At 41.1% G+C, this 16,285-nt stretch overlaps 1 protein-coding gene across 23 annotated transcripts in view; it reads left to right on the top strand.

Annotated features, from left to right (window-relative positions):
* LOC147361561 (uncharacterized) overlaps positions 1-16,285 on the top strand; it is a 631,042-nt gene that overhangs the window by 314,133 nt on the left and 300,624 nt on the right. For 3 of the 23 annotated variants that reach the window (XR_015138082.1, XR_015138100.1, XR_015138102.1), the window contains one exon: positions 699-826. The exons of the other annotated variants lie outside the window; for them this stretch is intronic. The gene's annotated coding sequence lies outside the window, so the exon portion shown is untranslated. Of the gene's footprint in view, positions 1-698; positions 827-16,285 lie in introns of those variants that run through there. 23 annotated transcript variants of the gene reach the window in all.

A 16,285-nucleotide genomic window follows, 5' to 3' on the forward strand; every position in this document is an offset into this window, starting at 1 on the left:
GTATTGTCTTACTGTCTTGGAGACTGGAAGTCTGAGATGAAGGAGTGGGCAGGGCTGGTTCTTTTTGGGGTCTGTGGGGTAGAATCCGTCCTATGCATCTCTCCTAGATTCTCATGGTTTGTTGGCAATCTTTGTCACTCCTTGGCTTATAGAAGCACCACTCTGATCTCTGGCTTCATTTTCACGTGATATTCTTCCTGTTAAATGTGTCCGTGTCCAGATTTCAGTATTTTCAAGGTTAGCACTTACACTGGTTTACATATTATTCTCATGCCTGCAGCCTTACTTGATGATTTACTAAGCTTGTTTCCAAATGGGGCCCCATGCCTTGGGGCTGGGAGTTAGGACTCCACTAGTCTTTTGGGTGACATAATTCAGCCTATAACAGGCCATAAAAACATTGCAATCATGGTGGCATATAGCACAGCATGTCCAACTTGGTGTGGGATAATAAAAATAGCTTTAAAAATTGCTTTAAAATACAAAATTGGCTCAAAGGTAAGGAAAAAAGTGATTGGACACGGGGAATCCTGCCTATTCAGTGAAGAAATTGAATTTTTAAAATACAACTTAGTTTATTAAATTGGGCTAACCATTTTATAGACCATGGCTATGGGCCAGAAACCAGATAAACAAAACTGATAAGATAGTCACCATCTCCAGAATATCTAATAAATTCTTCTTATTTTTTTTGGCAGGGGTGTAGAGCTCAGTAGGTAGAAAGAAGAGTGCAACTGTGAGTGGAATTAATTCCTATTACCTGGAAATAAGGGAAGAACTTGCTACTGACTGTAGGGGAAATTAATGAAAACTTAGGAGAACGTGACCACATCATTGAGAGATTTTTATTTTTTTTAATTTTTTGGCCTCAACCATACAGCACATGGGATCTTAGTTACCCCACCACCAGTGTTCAAACCCAGGCCCCCCGTATTGGAATCATGAAGTCTTAACCACTGGACTGACAAGGAAGTCCTTGAGCAATTTTTGTACTGAGAGAAAGAATGTTAGATGTAATCAGACATACCCCACACTTTAAGAAAACAGATGTTACAAAGTTCAAGGAGAAAGTAGTTATAGTTCTATGACCAGAGGGAACCATAGGATGTTAGAAGTCTCAGTGCTGACAGCATCTTCCCATGAGCTGTCCCCAACTTGGTGAGGTGCCCAGCAGATTATCTGTCTCCCTCCCAATCCTGGGACTGACTTTCACACCAGCACTTGGGACATGGTAGAGCCTGAATCCATCCTTGCTAAATGATTATAATTATGGACCTGTTATAAAAATAGTGTGGAACACACACACAGACATAGATACAAAATGACATTCTGACATGAGATTTTGGAAGTTGAAAACCGTTTATTGGCATATAAAAACTTTAAAAAGTGGTGGTTTAGTTGGTTGTCAGGTTTGCATTCCTAGAAGCAGAATGTATGGTATGGGCTTTGGTATTTGCCTGCCTGTTTCTGTAGGATCTGTATTACCTTTGTTACTGTATCCAGTGTTACTCACTGTTAATCTTCCATGCTGTGGCCAGAGTGAACCATGTGACACCAGTTTCTCCCCACTGCCTTCAGACTATGTGTTTACAATATTGACTCCATCTAGCCTCTAGCCTCTTGTCCAGTCATAGTGAGCAACATGTATAAATCAGTTTTACAACTCTGCCTGTGTTCAGGCTGTTTATTATTGTTGTTTAGTTGCTAAGTCATGTCTGACTCTTTTGTCATCCCATGGACTGTGGCCCACAAGACTCCCTGTCCATGGGATTTCCCAGGCAAGAATACTGGAGTGGGTTGCCATTTCCTCCTCTAGGGGATATTCTGGACCCAGGAATTCAACCCGTATCTCTTGCATTAGCAGGTGGATGCTTTAGCACTGAGCCACCTGGGAGGCCCATGCTCATGCTCGTCCCTTTCTATCTTTACTGATTCACACTTAGTCCCCTTTCATGATTCCAGAAACTTCCCTGAATTCCCAGCCTGGGAGAAGTGCCAGTTCTAACTCCACAGCATCCTGTGTATAACTCTAACTCAGCAAGGCACCAAAATGGTCTCTGGATGTGTCTTTCCATGCCCCTGGCAAAGTTCAAGCTCCTTGAAGAGACGGGCATGAATTTTCACCCTTGTCGCCACACAATGGTGAGCACCATGTGTAATGCCAGACTTCATATATGTTGAAGTTTAATACTCATTACCATGGAAATAAGCTCACTATCTGTGCTGATGGGCCATAACACACACTGCCAACAATCGGTTCGTTGATGAGAATTGACAGTTTGTGGCAAGGAATATGTAATAGACGGTAGGCTTTTCAGAACATTCTGTGAATGAAAGTTCGTAGGTGGCATCAACCAGAACATTGTGGTCCAATGTCAATGCTCAATAAGCCTTTGTTGAAATTGAATGAAATCAATCATTTATTTAGCCATTCATTCAAAAATCTTTTATTCAAATGTTGCAATGCCCCAGTACTGGTGCTGGGGAAATCAAGAGATAAAAGTCGATACAGATGTGTAAGCAAAGCATACTATGAAATGAGTGTTATAATAATTTTCTGCGTAGTGTGCTGTACAGATACATAGGAGGAAGAAGCTACCTGTGTCAGAAAGCATAAAAGCAGATGTATGGGTTGTCTGCCTGTTTTCTCTACATGCATTTTCTGTCCTACTCTTCTCTGTAGTACTCGGGGAGCAATATTTCCCAGGATCCCTTGCCTCCTGGCTTCCAGTGAAGCCAGTAGGGAGGCAAGGTGGAAAACGTAAGGGTCAGATGAGGAGATAAATCACGGTCTTTCTCTGTCATCTCTCTGCTCAGCGTGGGGTTTGCAGCACTAACTGCTGAGTCTCCTGCATGGCTGCCAGACCTGCTTGGTAAGCCAACTGTTCCAGCTTCCTCCAGGTGGCCCGGCTCCTTGGCACTGGAAACACTGACTTCTTCCTATAAGCTCGTGCTTTTTCTAGTCTCTTGGCTGCCACGGCCCCCACCCCTACAGGCTCCTTGGCTTTTCCATCACCTGTGAAATCCATACCCAACAATAAAGTCATTGAAACACCTTAGGTGCTGTTTCCTGTCTCAACCTTGGTTGATTCAGAAACTTCTCAAAGAAGGGCATATTTTAAAAATATTTTCATTTATTTACATGGCTTGCTGGGGCAAGGAGTTTTATAAATGAAGCTAAGAGAGGTGTAAAATGTATACTGTTTTAAATAGCCCAAAAATGATTTGTTGTAACCTTCTTAATCAACAGACCTATAATTAGGGAATAAATGTGCCCTCTTTGTGACTCAGTCCCCAAGTGAAATACGTTTGGCAAGAATATCTTTTCAGAAATTGCTTTGGTTCAGGAAGTGCTCTTCATGCTTTATATGCTAGGATAGGTTCTTTTAACATTTAACAATGAATGATTATTTTAGAGGTATGAAGGATGAACTTAATCAGTCCTTTATTCTGTAAGTGGGAAATCAAATTCATTACATTTTGATCAGAAGAAATCTTATTTTTACATACTTTCAGAATATAAATTTTAATATCCTCCAGAAACACATTTCAGTGTCAGGAAGTTTTTTCCATCTTGTCTAAATCTTCTAGCTATTCTTAGCAAAGATGAAGGACAATTGGCCACAATCCTTTGTATAATAGACCAAGATTATAGCTATATATTTATTCACTCTTTCATTCAACATGTTTTTATTGAGCATTTACTAAAACTAAGAGCCAGACCCTGGGAAAATATTTAGCAGAACAAAAGTGCCTCAGCCTTTTAAATTAATTTTCATGCTCTAAGAATCTTTGCTTTTTTTTTCCTTAGATCAATTTTTACAACCCTAAATTTCTATTCCTATCTGTTGCATTTACATGCTACATGCGATAGGACAAGCCAGTTACACTATGTAAAATAAGTTTCCTACATCTGTACAGCGGGGATGATTGTAGTACTTACCACGCAGAATTGTCTGAGGCTTGAATGGGCTAATAGATGCTCAACAAACATTAGGTCTTACCATAGCCGTTATCATTTCATTGGAGTCTCTCCAGTTGTACTCTACAGTCAGTACAGCCAATTCAAGACATGTAACTATTTAAATTTAAATTCATTAAAATTAAGCATAGTTAGAAATTCAACTCCTCAGTTGCTCTAGTAAAATTTCAGATGCTCAGTAGGGACATGTAACCAGTGCTAACCATATTGGATAGTATAGCAAATATGGAACACTCCCATCATTGCAGAAAGTTCTGCTGGACAGTACCTCAAATGAGAGAGAGAGAGAGAGAGAACAAAAGACCTTGTCCCCAAAGATATCAACTGGTGCACAGAATGAGTAAAACCTAGAGCCAGCCTTATTTCTGATTGCTTTGCTGCAATTACCACCTATTCAGATAGTCGTTTATCTGTTGTGTCCCTTCTGAGGAGCTCTATAAGACAGCATTTATAAACATAAGTTCTGGAGTTAGGTTTCTGGAGTCTAAATCCTGGACCTACTACTCACTAGCTGTGTGATTTGGGACAAGTTTTTAACCTCTCTGTCCTATATTTTCTGCGTATGAAGTAGAGACCATACAGTTCCTATCTCATGAGTAAATCCATATAAACCACTGGGAATGGTGTCTGGCCATACTAAACCTTCAATAAAGCAATATCAGTAGTAACTCTCAGGCATGTGTAGTCTGTACAAACAGTTTCCACAAATGCTGAGCATAGCTAGCCTTGCCAGATTGGGAGCTATTTTTAAATTAGTTCCTCCACTTACTTTTTCTGAGTCTCAATTCTTTTTCTTTCTTTTTTTTTTTTTAAATATACTACCCAAGGATGTGTTGAGTGTTAAGCAAGATAATATATGTAAAAGCAAAGGCATGTTGTAGGCATTTAATAATGTTATTTCCTTCACAACTTTTTAAAAAATTAGAACCACTGGATGGTGTAGGGCGTTCTGATTTCCCTCCAAGGTTATCTAGCCTCTCATGTGGACATAAAAGAGAGAGCCCTGTAAGATAACACACAGATTTTGTGAAGCAGATAATCCATTTTCCTTCCCAACATTCTGATTCTTATTTTATGGGCTCTTAGGACAACTCAGATTGTAGTACATTTTCAATGACCTAACCAAAAGAAGGGATAAATGGAGAAAATAATCTAATATGACAGATAACCCAAACCATGGATAGATGCAAAGAATTATTAATATTCATTTATTTTAAAATGTTTGCTGATTCAAGGCATATTTATCAAAAGTCTTCCAGGCAAAGCATTGTATTGGTGCTATTTGTTTCAGAAGAATTTTGGCAGCAGGTTTACCCTAGCAGTTGTTTTCAGTTCAGTTCAATTCAGTCACTCAGTCATGTACGACTCTTTGCGACCCCATGAATCACAGAACGCCAGGCCTCCCTGTCCATCACTAACTCCCGGAGTTCACTCAAACTCACATCCATCGAGTCAGTGATGCCATCCAGCCATCTCATCCTCTGTCGTCCCCTTCTCCTCCTGCCCCCAGTCCCTCCCAGCATCAGAGTCTTTTCCAATGAGTCAACTCTTCGCATGAGGTGGCCAAAGTACTGGAGTTTCAGCTTTAACATCATTCCTTCCAAAGAACACCCAGGACTGATCTCCTTTAGAATGGACTGGTTGGATCTCCTTGCAGTCCAAGGGACTCTCAAGAGTCTTCTCTTTAGTTTGGACTTAAATTTAATTGATTTACATCCCGTAAACACAGGGCAACTGATGTTAGAAGATGAGGAAGCTTAGGGAAGAGTGGTAACAGGAGAGAGTACAGACTGAGATTAGAACACCACTCTATCTATAGCTTGTATGTAATTTTATTTGTAAAAGGATGACTTCTCAAGAAGGAAAGGGTGTGTGTGTGTGTGAGTGGGGGTGTGTTCGTGTGTGTGTGAGGGGGTGTTTGTGTGTGTGAGTGTGTGCTCAGTTGCGTCTGACTCTTTGTGACCCTATGGATTATAACCCTCCAGGCTCCTCTGTCCATGGGATTTTCCAGGCAAGAATACTGGAGTGGGTTGCCATTTCTGTGGGGCTTCCCAGGTGGCTCAGATGTAAAGAATCCACCTGCCAAACACTGGTTCAAACCCCTGAGTCAGGAAGATCCCCTGTAGGAGGAAATGGCAACCCACTTCAGTATTCTTTCCTGTCCATAGGGTCACAAAGAGTCAGACACGACTGAGCGTGCACGCACACACACACACACACACACACACACACACACACACACGTATTAGTTCTTCATGAGCAGTCCTTTCAGCCTCAGAGATCCTGATGGACATGTCCATGTGACTGAGCACTGCCCCCTCTTTGTACGCTGCAGTGATGATCTTTAGTCAGGTTCTTCCAGTGGGCCATGGATAGAGTACTGAGCACAAGGCACTAGTTACACAGTGTGAGTGTACAAGAGTGTCAGGTGCTAAAACAACATATGTAGACTTGACCAGATCTCCCCCTTCTTCACATGATTCTCTTCTGCAGTGGAGGCTGGCAGGAGCAGCCAACTCTGCAAAGAGAATACCAACCAATAAGCAGCAAAGCCTTTTCTCTATGATGTCTTTAAATTGGTCCTGGTAATTTAAGATGAAAATATCTATTTGTTGGATTTAAATGTAGGTCTTATCTACTGGTACATCAAGCAGATTTGGGAAATGAAGGACCACAAAACCGCAGCACACTGATTAAACATGTTTGGGGCTCAACAGGAAAGCATTTGAAATCTATGAAGTGTGGCTTCAGATATCAGAGCACTTTGGAGGCTGAGAGGATCAAGTCCCATTCTCTCCGTAGTAAACCTGGGTAGCATTGAAAATATAAACTCCAGAGCATTACTTTCTCATTCAGTGTCCTTGCAACTAAGAGAGTGCATGGACCAAGAAGGAGGGGTAGTGATAAAATGTGGAGTTTGAGGGGAGAACATTGATGGAGAACTTGTGCGCCTATGGTTAAGAGAAAGTAAAAGTTGTTCAGTCGTGTCTGACTCTTTGCAACCCCATGGACTATACAGTCCATGGAATTCTCCAGGCCAGAATACTAGAGTGGGTGGCTGTTCCCTTCTCCAGGGGACCTTCCCAACCCAAGGATTGAACCCAGGTCTCCCGCATTGCAGACGGATTCTTTACCAGCTGAGCCACTGGGGAAGCCCAAGAATACTGGAGTGGGTAGCCTATCCCTTCTCCAGGGGATCTTCCTAACCCAGGAATCCAACCCAGGTCTCCTTCATTGCAGGCTGCTGAGTCACTGGGGAAGCCCCACCTATGGTTAGGGAGAGACATATTTACATTTTGGCATTATTATCGACAAAGTTAGAGATGAATGGATGAACACAATTTGATATGCTGTTTATGTTCAGTTGAAGGCTCAGTGTAGAACACTTATAATTAGTATATTTGAAAACATGTGGTTTTGGACATTTTTCTCTTTCACTGGTGAAGTGCATGGGGCAGAACAATTAAGGGTGCCAGTAGCCCCAGAGACTAAGGGGATATTCTTATTTTTTCTCGAATTCCCCCTAATCAAAATGCTTCTTCTCTTTTACTGTCTAATATCACCAGTGTATCAGGAAACACACATATCCATGATCAATCCTGGATCCAAATAGGATAAAATGAAATGAGTTTTTTTTTTTCCTCCTGTTCAAAAATCCTTTTTTATTGCACAGTGAAGAAATAAATGTCTACCAAAGGAATATGAAGAGGAACTAAGAGGGGAATCTAATTGTCCACTTCAATCACTCCCACACAAAATGCCTGGGTCAAGGATGAGCAGGCAGAGCAGCAGCATTTTGGCAACATTTTTAAATAAAAAGCAAGGCAAAAAAAAAAAAATTCCAGCAAGAGTTCTGTAGAAAATGGAAGACAGCTGTTGCATTTTCTCCAGCCTGCTATCACTTTCAACCAGACCCAAGACACCCCAGCTCTTGGCTTAATGAATCATTTGCTGTTTTTGATGGTGGAAGAAAATGGGGCTCATTTGTCTACTGCTCTCTTAGCCAGGGAGCAAAGTTACCCCCAGAGAAGTGGAATGCATATCAATTGAGGAAAAGAACCACTTGAGGGACCAGAATGTGAATTATTTCTTATTGTTTCCTCCTCACTAGCTTTTACTTTCATTCTAAGGAAGGTTTGCACAGAACCCCATTCTGAATCCATTCTAACCTTACAGCACCCACATTCAAACTCATAGTAATGAAATTATTTTGAGTTGTGTTCTAGTCTTTCCTTAAAAATCTAAGCTCTCATTCAAATAGTTTATGAGATTCCTTTCCCTCCATGAAGCTGCCCTGGATGAATTAAAACATTCACATTACCTGAGAACCTCAGGGTAAAGGTTACCTGAGGAAGATTTCTGGGGCTTAGGTCTAGCCCAGTCCTGAGCAGTTGAGACCAGAAGGATAAGAGCCACTCAAAGAGGCAGAGAAGCCAGAGGTCAGTTTTGAAAATCAGCAGAGTTAGTCTTGAATGAAATTTAGAGCTGTAGTTAAGACACAAGGCTGGGACCAAGACTCTGAAAAGGCATACTTAAATAAGGTACCTGCGTTTAATGCTGTTTAAGAAGACAAGGTCAGGACATTGACCTTGAAAGAGATGAATTCCCCAGGGTCCACCCTTGCTGGTGTCTGGCTTCAACATGTGGCACTGGAGTATCAGCCTATAGGGTTCTTGAATGGCTCAGGTTACACTAAGTACTAATTTATGCATTCTCTGTTTTCATGTATAACTCTGGTAAAACCAGAGGCTTCTGCTTCTCAAGGAGGTCAAGTTGGAGAGGCTCAATTAGTGTCCAAGCAGAAATAAGAAGAAATTGATTTTTTACCTGCATCTTTGAAAGAACTTTCAAGTGGATCTGATTCCACCACATTGGTCTTTCCTTTTCCTTTTTTCCCACCTCTCCACTAGCCTTTTCCATAACGAACTCCAAACTTTCTGCTACTGCTCAGCCTTAGAAGGCTTTATACCCTTTGCCCTTCCCTGCCTGAGCCGTTTATAATGTATATTGTGAAATCTGTCATTTGTTCTTACAGGTTTCCTCTCAATCTCCTGTTCAGCCCTTCTCAACCCATTCTCCAGACTATACATCAGAAAGATCTAGGACCTGGACTAGCCTAGCCTTGTTAAAAGGCTCAGGTAACCTTCGCCTTGGCCCTAAGGATCTCAGGTTGTTGGGAAAGCAGGCAGCAGGCAGTGGCTCATTAGAAGGTCTTCGTTCTGACTCAGATTTTTCTCTTTTGTGTCCACTCATATGGATTTTCTAGTTTTTAATGAACCCTGCTTTTCTGACTCCCATAAAATAGTCTGTTCCATCACTGTGACCTTTCCAAATTTAAATTTCCAGAGAATAAGGTCTAACATATTAGGCAATTTTGAATCACTTATAGTGTGATGCTAATAAGCTGTTAATGATTAGAATGATGGTGAAGAAGACTAGATCTAAAATGACTTAGAGAAGAGTTGAAATAGGAGGCTGAATCTCACTGGGCAGATGTCCAGGGGAGTCAGCCGTACTAGGAGGGATTGAAGATATTTGTATATCACTCAACTTCTTTTTTTCTTTAAATGTATAAATTTTAAAAAATTTTTATAGTGCTGTGTTGGTTTCTGCCATTAATGATCTGTTCATAATACCACACTCGTTTTCAGGACATGTGTAAGGACATACCATGTAGAGGCAACCTTCTAAAGAATAAGGAACATTTAAGGGGGGTATTAATGATAGATATCATTTAGTGAACACTCAGTATATGTTAGGCTTTATTACCTAGGTCTGATAGTTCTCATTATAACCTTAAAATATAGCTACTTATCCCCATTTTACAGTTATAGAAACTAAAACTCATTTTGAAGAATTTTTCTAAGGCCATGCAAAGAATAAACAACAGAACGTTAAATTAAACCTATGCTTCCTTCCCCATTTAATATTGATGCATAAATGCATCGACTCATACCTTGCGTATATGCCTCATGTGACTACAGGCACTAGATATAGGACATGTCTAATATATCTATAGAATCTATTGTTGTTGTTTAGTCACTAAGTCATGTCCAAATCTTTTGTAACCCCATGGACTGTAGCCCACCAGGCTCCTCTGTCCATGGGATTTCCTAGGCAAGAATACTGGAGTGGGTTGCCATTTCTTTCTCCAGGGAGTCTTCATGACCCAGGTATTGAATCTGTGTTTCCTACATTTGCAGACATATTCTTTACCACTGAGCCACCAGGGAAGCCCCATAGAATCTGTAGCTGTACAATTACATATGTATATATACACATGAAATAGAACTGAATGTATCTATTTGTATTCAGTTATATCAGACTGAAATAGAACTACTAGGCAGTAGAAGGTGGCGGATTGGAATTGTTGTGACCAGAAGGACCAAATTTCATCTGGAACAAAACTTGGCTTTAGAAGAGTTTTTTGAAAAGATAGAATTATCAACCTTTTGGTTTAACCTGACATGCTGTCACTTGCAGTTACCATGTCATTTTCTCATGTAGTGTGAATTTGATAACTAAATTTAAGGAAAGAGTTTCCCATTTAACTTAAAGATGTTAAATGGAAAAAAAAATGGGGCAGATAAACTTGGTTTTTAAAGTGTGGGAGAAGAAAAAAATCAGAGTGTGGAATGTGGACTCCAGGGAGAAAAGAAAGGTTCATGTCTTAATTCACTCATATATCCCCTTAATACCCAACACACGGCAAGTTCATTGCTGGGGAGGAGGATACAAAAGTCTCCATCATCAGGGAGCTCAGCCTCTGGTGAGTCCATGATGAATAGGGCGTGGTTTGTGCTTAGTGATCTCAAGCCATGGGAATGCAAAGGAGAGAGCAACTCGTTTTCTTGATAAAAGGAGGAATTGGAAGGAAGGAAATTTTCTCCTATCTCAAAGGATGTATGGGCATTTTAAGAATGGAGAACAAAGAACAGCACAGGTCTGGCTCTGAAGGGAGATCTTGCATGAGCAGAGGCAGGGAGGTGAGTAGGAACTGGCAATACACTGGGAAGAGCAAACTGGGGGTGTAGTTAGGTAGCTGAGTACTTGGGGGTTGAGGATAGGAATGAAGAGAAGGAGAGCGTGGAGAAAATAAATCTGTATGTGTACTAGTTTAGGTTCTTGAGGAAAACATGAAAGTTGTCTTTTCTTTGGACCACTATTGGAAAGCTGATATAGCTAGAGGAGTATTTGTTTTCTTTAATAATTGGGCTAAACTGTCTACCTCAGCCAACTGAGGAAAAAGCCTAGCAGTAGGATCTTATGGCTGCAGTGACAAATTACTAAAACAATGGAATTTTATTCTCTTGAAATATTGGAGGCTAGAAATCTAAAATGAGTCTTAGGGTCCAAAATCAAGGTGGTGGCAGGGCTGTTCCTTAAGGAGGCTCCAGGGAAGAATCTAGTCCTTGCTTCTTTCAGCCTCTGATGGCGCCAGCATTCCATGGCTTAGAATTCAGCTTCTGCTCTGCCATCATAGGACCTTCTCCTCTGTGCTCATATTTCTCCCTTTCTCTCTTATAAGGTCACTTGTGATAACATTTAGTTCATCAAAATAATCCAGGATAATCTCCCCAATTCTAGATCCTTAATCTAATCACATTTGACTAGTTCTTTTTTTTTTTTTTTTTTTTGCCATAAAAGCTATTAATCACAGATTCCAAGGACCAGAACATGATATCTTTGGCAAGTTATTCAGACTACTGTAAGCATCCTGGCCTCCTGGTTCTCTGATCCTTCCCAGAAGAACTGTTTGATTCTCCAGACACTTTTCTTGCCCTCTTGGGCTGCAGCTTTCTCAGAAAGTGAACTCTGAAGCTATCTGAGCCACAATCAGCCTTGAGATCTCTATGCCTTCTGTGGAGGGGAGAATCTGGCTAAACAACCTTTGGATGTTTAGGGTTTGAATTAAATAACATTGGGCAGATAATGGTTGCAATGCAGCTCTGACAACTGAGAAATGCGAGCAATAAAATATCAGCATACATAGAAGGTGCAAAGTGGAACAGCTTGAAAAATTAGTTGGATGCTGTTGATACAGGACCAGATAACAAGAGTAGTGAACAAAGAAAGGGCAGCTCAATGGACATATTTCTGCAGACACCAAAATACATCTTGCCAGTTTAGCCTTGGAGCCATCTTCTTTTGTTGTTTTTCCACACCCACGTCCAATCTGGCAAGTTAGCCTGCTGGTTCTCTCTCTATATATTGCTGTGTCTATTCTCTTTTTTTCTCTGCCCTTGTTTATATCTGTGCTTAGCTCTGACTCTCCGTACCTGACCCATGAAAACCTAAGCTTATTTCCAGCACTCACCCCTCCCCAGGAACCACACCAGTCACATTTCTCTCTCTGCATATTATCTTGCTGGTCTCTTCTCTGGTTTGGTCCAAATGATGAATCCCTATCATGTTCTCCATGGACCCTTCTTTCTTACCTTTATTTCAAGGCATGGTCAACCTCCCTGTATTGCCTAGGTTTTCTTATCTCACAGTGTTTGTCTTTCTTTTCAGCCATGGCAATTCATGGGTCACATTTTCTGCCTTCCACATCTCTGGACTTAGCCCACCATCCTCTAAGCACATCAACACTGGTTAAAATAACCATTTTTCTCCCCTAATTCTGTGATTAAATGGAGAACCAACATAGATCAACCTTACAGCTTCAACAAATGGAATACAGGGCCCTGAACACTTTCACTCTATACCTCACCAGGAGATAGTGAAATTGAATGATATATGACACAATAGCTTAGAATAATGTGAGAATGTAGCAAGAACTCAGTAAACATTAACAGTCATTGTTATTGTTATTAGCTTAGTTTCTCATTATAGATCAATTCTTCCATGCATTCAGTTCAGTTCAGTTCAGTTCAGTTGCTCAGTCGTGTCCGACTCTTTGTGACCCCATGAATCGCAGAACGCCAGGCCTCCCTGTCCATCACCAACTCCCGGAGTTCACCCAGACTCACATCCATTGAGTCAGTGATGCCATCCAGCCATCTCATCCTCTGTCGTCCCCTTCTCCTCCTGCCCCCAATCCCTCCCAGCATCAGAGTCTTTTCTAATGAGTCAACTCTTCGCATGAGGTGGCCAAAGTACTGGAGTTTCAGCTTTAGCATCATTCCTTCCAAAGAACACCCAGGACTGATCTCCTTTAGAATGGACTGGTTGGATCTCCTTGCAGTCCAAGGGACTCTCAAGAGTCTTCTCCAACACCACAGTTCAAAAGCATCAATTCTTCGGCACTCAGCTTTCTTCACAGTCCAACTCTCACATCCATACACGACCACAGGAAAAACCATAGCCTTGACTAGATGGACCTTTGTTGGCAAAGTAATGTTTCTGCTTTTGAATATGCTATCTAGGTTGGTCATAATTTTCCTTCCAAGGAGTAAGCATCTTTTAATTTCATGGCTGCAGTCACCATCTACAGTGATTTTGGAGCCCCCGAAAATAAAGTCTGACACTGTTTCCACTGTTTCCCCATCTATTTCCCATTAAGTGATGGGACCGGATGCCATGATCTTTGTTTTCTGAATGTTGAGCTTTAAGCCAACTTTTTCACTCTCCTCTTTCACTTTCATCAAGAGGCTTTTTAGTTCCTCTTCACTTTCTGCCATAAGGATGGTGTCATCTGCATATCTGAGGTTATTGATATTTCTCCCAGCAGTCTTGATTCCAGCTCGTGTTTCTTCCAGTCCAGCGTTTCTCATGATATACTCTGTATATAAGTTAAATAAGCAGGGTGACAATATACAGCCTTGACGTACTCCTTTTCCTATTTGGAACCACTCTGTTGTTCCATGTCCAGTTCTAACTGTTGCTTCCTGACCTGCATACAGGTTTCTCAAGAGGCAGATCAGGTGGTCTGGTATTCCCATCTCTTTCAAATTTCCCACAGTTTATTGTGATCTACACAGTCAAAGGCTTTGGCATAGTCAAGAAAGCAGAAATAGATATTTTTCTGGAACACTCTTGCTTTTTCCGTGATCCAGCAGATGTTGGCAGTTTGATCTCTGCTTCCTCTGCCTTTTCTAAAACCAGCTTGAACATCTGGAAGTTCACGGTTCACGTATTGCTAAAGCCTGGCTTGGAGAATTTTTGAGCATTACTTTACTAGCGTGTGAGATGAGTGCAATTGTGCAGTAGTTTGAGCATTCTTTGGCATTGCCTTTCTTTGGGATTGGAATGAAAACGGACCTTTTCCAGTCCTGTGGCCACTGCTGAGTTTTCCAAATTTGCTGGCATATTGAGTGCAGCACTTTCACAGCATCATCTTTCAGGATTTGGAATAGCTCAACTGGAATTCCATCACTTCCGGTAGCTTTGTTCGTAGTGATGCTTTCTAAGGCCCACTTGACTTCACATTCCAGGATGTCTGGCTTTAGGTCAGTGATCACACCATCATGATTATCTGGGTCGTGAAGATCTTTTTTGTACAGTTCTTCTGTGTATTCTTGCCACCTCTTCTTAATATCTTCTGCTTCTGTTAGGTCCATACCATTTCTGTCCTTTATCGAGCCCGTCTTTTCATGAAATGTTTCCTTGGTATCTCTAAGTTTCTTGAAGTGATCTCTAGTCTTTCCCATTCTATTGTTTTCCTCTATTTCTTTGCCTTGATCGCTGAGGAAGGCTTTATCTCTTCTTGCTATTCTTTGGAACTCTGCATTTAGATGCTTCTATCTTTCCTTTTCTCCTTTGCTTTTCGCTTCTCTTCTTTTCACAACTATTTGTAAGGCCTCCCCAGACAGCCATTTTGCTTTTTTGCATTTCTTTTCCATGGGGATGGTCTTGATCCCTGTCTCCTGTACAATGTCACGAACCTCATTCCATAGTTCATCAGGCACTCTATCTATCAGATCTAGTCCCTTAAATCTATTTGTCACTTCCACTGTATAATCATAAGGGATTTGATTTAGGTCATACCTGAATGGTCTAGTAGTTTTCCCCACTTTCTTCAATTTAAGTCTGAATTTGGCAATAAGGAGTTCATGATCTGAGCCACAGTCAGCTCCTGGTCTTGCTTTTGCTGACTGTATAGAGCTTCTCCATCTTTGACTGCAGAGAATATAATCAATCTGATTTTGGTGTTGACCATCTGGTGATGTCCATGTATAGAGTCTTCTCTTGTGTTGTTTGAAGAGGGTGTTTGTTATGACCAGTGCATTTTCTTGGCAAAACTCTATTAGTCTTTGCCCTGCTTCATTCCGTATTCCAAGGCCAAATTTGCCTGTTACTCCAGGTGTTTCTTGACTTACAAATCAGTTATCTTTGTAGATCCATTGTTTGTAACTTTATTTGTCTAATTGTCCTTTTCTGTAGCAAATCCATGTCAGTATAGACAACTTTTGAATGTAAGCCCTACAATTCAGTCACCAATGTTTTGATTAGTGTCTGGCACAGGATAAAGCCTTTAGGAAGATTTATAAAATATTATTCAGATATTATTCTTTAAAAAAAATTGAAAGAATCTATTGATGCCTCATGTCACCTTCATCACATGCTTTGCTATGTACTTAGTCACTCAGTCCTGTCCAATTCTTTGCAACCCCATGGACTGTAACCTGCCAGGCACCTTTGTCCATGGGAGTTCTCCAGGCAAGAATACTGGAGTGGGTTGCCAGGCCCTCCTCCAGGGGTTCTTCCCAACCCAGGGATTTAACCCAGGTCTCCTGCATTGCAGGTGGACTCTCTACCTTCTGAGCCACCAGGGAATGCTTTAATTGTCATTTTAAATCAGAGTTACAATATGCAGAGACTGGAGAAGGGACAGTTTATTAGGAGGATATCCACTGGCAGATGGGACTAAAAGTGTTCTGACTTGATTGGACTACTTGTCCTCTTGACCAACACAAACTCTTAGAGGCAAAAGGATGGTTCATATAAGCAAGTTGAATTTTAAAAATAGTTTCCATCTTCCTAATCCAATGTGTGAGATTATTACCTGACTGGGTAAAAGAAGACCTGTTTAAAACTATGCCAGATTAGACCGTTCTTCAGGGGTGAACTGAGTATTCTCTTGATCCAAATCTATCAATGTATAGTCCTTCTGCTTCATCTGTACTCACTTCATAAGAATGCATTGCATGCTCTTCCAAAGAAGTGTACTTCGATGTCCATAGGAGGTTGTTGTTGTTCAGTTGCTCAGTCGTGTCTGACTCCATGCGACCCCATGAACTACACCACACGAGGCTTCCCTGTCTTTCCTATCTCCTGGAGTTTGCTCAAACTCAGGCCCACTGAGTCCATAGGAGGGGAGGCGTAGGAATATTGGAAAAGAAACCAGTCAGAAAGAAAAGA

Source organism: Bos grunniens, chromosome 12, assembly GCF_055505025.1.
Source record: "Bos grunniens cultivar Pamir isolate PY7600 chromosome 12, Bosgru_T2T1.0, whole genome shotgun sequence".
Classification (NCBI taxonomy): domain Eukaryota; kingdom Metazoa; phylum Chordata; class Mammalia; order Artiodactyla; family Bovidae; genus Bos; species Bos grunniens.